We start from the raw sequence: 6,274 nt of genomic DNA, 5'->3' as shown, positions 1-6,274 counted from the left end.
TTAGAGACAGACAACCAAGCACACTCACATTCACACCTACGGACAATTTAGAATCACCAATTAACCTCAACATGTTTTTGGGCTGTGGGAGGAAGCCGGAGAACCCGGAGAGAACCCACACTGCACGGGGAGAACATGCAAACTCCACGCAGAAAGATCCCGTATGTTCTAACTGGGACGTGAACCAGGGATCTTCTAGCTGCGAGGTTTCAAAAACTGACTACATAACATTTATGTTTACACATTTACATGCATTGTTCTGTTCTTTGCTCTTTTTTGTTTGCGAATTTTTGGGGTCCACGTCTAGCAAGCCGTTGAGTCTTTGAGCCATGGCTCTATTGTTTTTACACTCATGAACAGCTGTTGGTGCTGAGCCAGGCCAAGCCACCGCCATGGGAGAGACTGAACATCCCCGATGAGCTGGAGGAAGAGGGGATGCAGGGCAGGAGTGAAGCGTAGGGCGAAGAGGAGGCGCTACAAGCCGTCCGTCCGTCCATCATCATTGGATACGTGAGGTCTCTCCCTAATGGATGGAAGAGCTAACAGCTAACAGCTAACAGCGCTGACCCGGCTGCAGTGGGAGTATCAGGAGTGCAGCCTTATGTTGTTCAGTCATGGCTGAACGAATTCACTCCGAACTCACCTGTAACTTTGGACAGATTTCACCTGGTCAGAGTGGACCGGAGCTGGAGGGAGAGTGGGAAGAAGAAAGGCTGAGGACTTTCCATGTATGTGATTGAGAGATGGTGTAATGCTAGCACGTTAGCGTTAAAGAGCGGCACTGCACGAAGGATGTTGAACTGTTGGTTTTATCTGCCGAGGGAGTTTTCACTCGTCCTGCCGATTACAGTTTAAATCCCCTCCTTGGCTGATGCTGCTGCGACCTGTGAACTCATCCATAGTTCAGTGTCCCAGCTGCAAACATCACACCCTCAGTCTCTGATCGTCATCTCAGGAGACTTTAATCATACATCTCTCTCTACCACTCTCCCCACATTCAGCCAGCATGTGGACTGTCCAACCAGAGACGGTGGAGCCTTGGACCTGCTGTGTGCAGACACCGGGATGGATATTACTTAATTATTGTTTTTTTCTTATACTTTCGATATTTTTGGATGCTGCTGTGGTGTTTAAATTTCCCTCAATGGGGGATCAATAAAAAACTATACTATTCTATTCTATTCTATTCTATTCTATTCTATTCTATACACCAATTTATTCATGCATGCTTACATACTGTAAATACACATTATTTTACATTCATAACTCTAGTGCAGTATATGCATCTATCGTTGATAGTACAGTACAAGTTGTATTCATTTACTGACAGCTTCATTAGGTAGAATAAAGGAACCAGACTGGTGGAGAAGAGCTGATGAAATTAAGGAATGAAGGGAACTCAGAAAACAGGATGTAGAAGGGAGCTTTCTGAGGAATATTTAGTCCATCCCTCTTTCCCTCCCCCAGCCGCCCCCACTCCCTCAGCGCCACTACAGCCCTGCAGTATGCTGGCTGGTGTGTTCTTATATAAGAGGCCAATCCTGTGGGATGCCAGGATGGCAATGGAAGTCTTTGATGGCCACCACACAAAGGCACAAAGGCAAAGAGGCAGGCTTTGATACGCGTATCAGTCCCCCTACTGCCTCTCTGGCTTCATAATACAGCCACTAGTATAGCTCTGCCTCTTCTGTCAGCACATACAGACAACAGTATAAAGTGGAGAAGCCTCTGTCCTCGAGGGAGAAAATCACACACATTTACACAATGAAACCCTGCACGCAAACTGTATCGCACGCTCAACCATATTGTACATGCACATGCTCGTAGATGTTATATCTATCTGCACATGTACTCTTAGTCATATATTCTGAAAAGCATCCATGCATTGTTCAGATGAGCGCACAAGTAGATTCTTAACACACCAGTTTGCTTTTAATGTCTCTTGCAGACAAGTCAAGCATGGTATATAGCAATTTGTCAACGGCCTTCGGTGACGTCAATATACTGACGACATTTCATAGGAATATGCGTCATCCCCTGTGGCAAAAGCCCCAAAGAATTAACTGTGCTGTTATTCTTTTTTTCCTTTCAACTTCATGTTCTTAGTGTTTTGTGTTTGTGCGTGTGTGTGTGTGTGTGTGTGTGTGTGTGTTTGATATAACACATAGGAAGACTGTGTGGATGCTTGTGTAGCTACACACACATATCACTCATACACACATCTGTCATCCCAGACATACTGACACAGTGGGAGGTATTCAGATCACAGGTGTGTGTGTTCTCACAGCACAGTGGTGTGTGTTTAGCATGGCAGTGTGAATGTCCTGGGAGCTCAGTTTCATGTAGCTTCAACCACCTGCTCAGGTCATTATTCCGGTCAGGGACGAGAGAAGTAGATAACACTCCCATACACACCAATAACACTGCATCAACACTGAAATGTATGTGCTTGTGGAATGTGTGTGTTGATGATGATTCAACAATGAGCAATTTATAGTTTGTAATTAAAACGGACTGCCCCACTTTTGTACTTTTGTTCAGTTGTAAGTGGTGAGGCCTCCATATAATTAGTTGTTGCTCACAGTGCCTGTGTCATCTGGACAGTGCATACGTGTTTGCTCAACATGGAGGAGAGATGAGAGTATCTTGAATGCTTTGGCTTGAAGCTGATACCCACAGCAGAACTATGTCCAATACAGACTCTCTTCTCTTCTCTTCTCTTCTCTTCTCTTCTCTTCTCTTCTCTTCTCTTCTCTTCTCTTCTCTTCTCTTCTCGCTGTGTTCGCACTTATAGATTTGCTGCTGAGATAGCAGTGAAAAAGAAGTTGTCAACACATTAGAATGACAGTCCTTTGAAGTTTCAGAGGCACAGAGTTGAATGGATGACCTGCATTTCCATCTCAATTATCATGACATATTTGCTTGGCAAGACTAGTATCATTTAAATATATAAATGAGCAGAATGTGGAGTAAGTTTACTAAACTATAATATTAATGCTTGACCTGGTTAGCATTTTTTGCTTCCATTTGTATTATAGCTTTTGTATAGTGTTTTGCATCCATGATTTGTTTCCCAATACCCAGTATGGTAACTAGACATGTCATTTAAATCAGAACGGTAATTAGTCACAGCAGAAAGACTTTAACCAGCCTCTTAAACTAGCAAGTTAATTAATGAGCTGCCAATCATACATCAAAGCCAACGCCCAAAGTAAAACAGAAGTCCATATTTGGAGATTTGCATGTCTGTAGTTGAAAAAGTAAAAGTTAGAAGCAGGGAAGAAAGACATGCTGCAGTAAATACCTATTTGTTAATAAAACCACTGAGAGGCTAGCTGATGAGAGTAGAGGAAAACTGTATGTCCAGACAAACACTGATTTCAAGATAATAGAACTAGTAATAATATGTGATATAATAACACTATTACATAGTAATAATATGCTTGTGTGTCTGTATTAATGCTTTGGCTAAAAATAAGGAAGGCTATGCTAGTGTGTCTGTTAAAATCACCACACCCTCTTTTTTTCACTCCATGTTGATTCTGTGTAATTCTATTTGGTTGAAATTTATAGTTCATTTATTGTCCTGATGGTTTTGGAAAAATCAACAGTGCAAGATATACTGAGACAAGGAAATAAAGAGTTAGTGATGAAAGCTAATGGCAAATGGACAGAGGGAGGCACAGCAAGGATTAGTGCAAAAAAGAAAAGAAAAAAGAAAACAAGGATAGAATAGGATGGAAGAAGAAACAGAGACACGAGAGAAATCTCATTTGCGTGACAAGTGTCCTCGTCGTGGACTGAAGGAGTCTATCACTGGCCTCCAGCACGCCTCCAGGCCTTAGCCCGGTTGGCTGGTACAGTCATGTGGAGAGCTAGAATATCATCTACTCCTACATTCAAAGAGGGAACGAGTAGGAAGGCGGAGGCAGGGGAGGTGGAGCACCTTGCACGAGACTGGGGACACTGATAGGGAGGAAACAAGAAGGAACTATAGCAATGGGATGGAATGAAAAGGGAAAAGAGAGGAGAAAATTTAGAAGATGAGTAGTGTGTGGCTAATAAAAGTGGAGTGGGAAGAGAAAAAGCAAGAAAAGAGAGAGCATGAAAAGAGAGAGGGCATGAACAGGAGGGATGGATTAAGGAGAGCCCCAGGTGAAATAGGAAGTAAAGTTGCCAGCTCTCCCTCTGGCATATGTCCTTGCCTGCGGGAACACCCAAGGACCAGGGAGAGGGCAGCTGGTCCATAGCCATGTCCAGGCCAAGACATGCCAGCAGTAGCCCAGTTATGCCAACATTGGGCATCCCATGCCAGCAACTGTCCTTGTGCGTAGAAACCCACGTCAAGCTAAACCTCTGCGGAGTCTCTGAAAGGCAGGCGTGTTTGTGTCTGCTCTCTATTTATTATCTGTTTATTCATCGCTCTTTCCTCTGCTTTGTTTAGTTATTGCAGCAGCTGTTGGTCTCTTTAATTCCCCACAATATTTTTCAGTTGTGGCAAGAATTGTGCCACTAGCCAAGTTCATTTCAAATGGCGGTGTTTTCAATAAACATGATGAACTGTGTACTATAGTTATTTATCTGGGATTCCATTTGCAGTATTGAAACATGTAATGACTAACTTTCTATATGACCACTATTGCTTTCCTCTACACCAACCAGGGAGAGACATCAATAGTCTAGATTATGTAGAAATTATAATTTAATGCTGTAATACATCCTGTGGGGTTTTCAGGCAGCCAGTTACATTTTCGAGGTCGGACTTGCTGCTGTCCTCTGGCTGGGCGCCTTTTTTCCCAAAGTCTTCACAGACAGTGCAGATGAGACCATTTGTTCCCTCCTCTCATTAGCCAATGACAGGCAGTGTCTTCCTGATGTAATCACTGGTCATTAAGAAAAAGGCATTAATTCTGTTATTTACCGCAAATTCACTATAAAGTATTTATACTCCTGCCTGTGACTGTGAGACACGCAGCTGGACAATAACCAGATATGTCCAATTACTGAGTGAAGATGGGCCAGCACTCTGATTGGGTTTTAATGATTAATGAGATTTTTAGATGGCTTTCTCTCAAACCCTCTCAGCTGGACTGACTGGCTTCTCAGCAGCTGGAGCCAAAGGGACAAGTAAAATATGTCTGAGCCCAAATGAATCAATATTCACTGATATTCAAGGAAATGTGTTTTATATTGAGCTGCTAAGGCAAACATTGAAAGCAGATATATTACTTGCAAGACAGATGAATTAAGAATAGGAAAAGGTTTTTTGGTATTTACCTTAGTTTCCACAGATTGATTAGATTCTTTCTAGGCTATTTATTTAACTTAATGTAGGATTTACTACACTGGATTTACTAGACACAGCTGAAAATGGAAACCTATTATTGATCTCAGCCAAGTTACAGCAAGTCAAATTGTAAATAGTCCCAAATCATAATTTACAAACTGTACATCACCCTCTATGCTTAGATCAAATTTTCAGATAAGAAATACCTCCCTAAATACAACTTAGAACACAGAAAAATCAAAAAATCCACAGGATTACCAGACATGCAGTATGTCATACATCACACGTCCGGTATAGGCATAAAAAATAAACAACAATGGCACAATGGAGAAATGAATGTCAATAGTAAGTAAAGACATTCTGAAGTCCTGTAAGATCATCTTATTCACTGCTTGGAAATATATTTTAAACTTGTCTGTCAGCCACCTAAAAAAAAAAGGCACATTAACACAGTTTATTAGCATTCACCATCAAAGCCTTGTTAGCGGGTAGACAAGGGAAGTCTTTCGATGGAGAACGTGAGCACATCAATTCCAACAAGCTATTATTGTGATAAACTACACCGCTGACACAGAATCTCTCTCAACACATTGTGGCAGGCTCCAAATGAAGATAACAACTGCAATAAAGTAAAACACAAAACGTCAAAATGTCCGGCTATTCTTTTAAATCTAACCTTACTTGGAGGCTGGTTTAGTTGCAGAACAGCAAACCTGCACTCAGTCTATTTTGGAACAAACAGCACAGACTGAAGGTGTCAGCTTAGCAGCAAGGTAGAAGCATTATGTTCAGTGTGCTTTTGACATGCTGCTGTGTGCACATGTGTGCATGTGTGTGTAAGAGAAAGAGAGCTAACCTGACAGAGTTGAGTTTTAGCTGTGAGTGTAGGTGTCGAGTGTACTGTAGGTACTATGTGGCAAAACCCCAGAGAGACTAGCTGTCACCTCAGTACCAGCTAATAGGATTCAAATAAAGCAAATGGAACAT

This window comes from Stegastes partitus, unplaced genomic scaffold (assembly GCF_000690725.1).
Source record: "Stegastes partitus isolate 25-593 unplaced genomic scaffold, Stegastes_partitus-1.0.2 Scaffold194, whole genome shotgun sequence".
NCBI lineage: Eukaryota > Metazoa > Chordata > Actinopteri > Pomacentridae > Stegastes > Stegastes partitus.
This window is presented reverse-complemented; position numbering follows the sequence as displayed.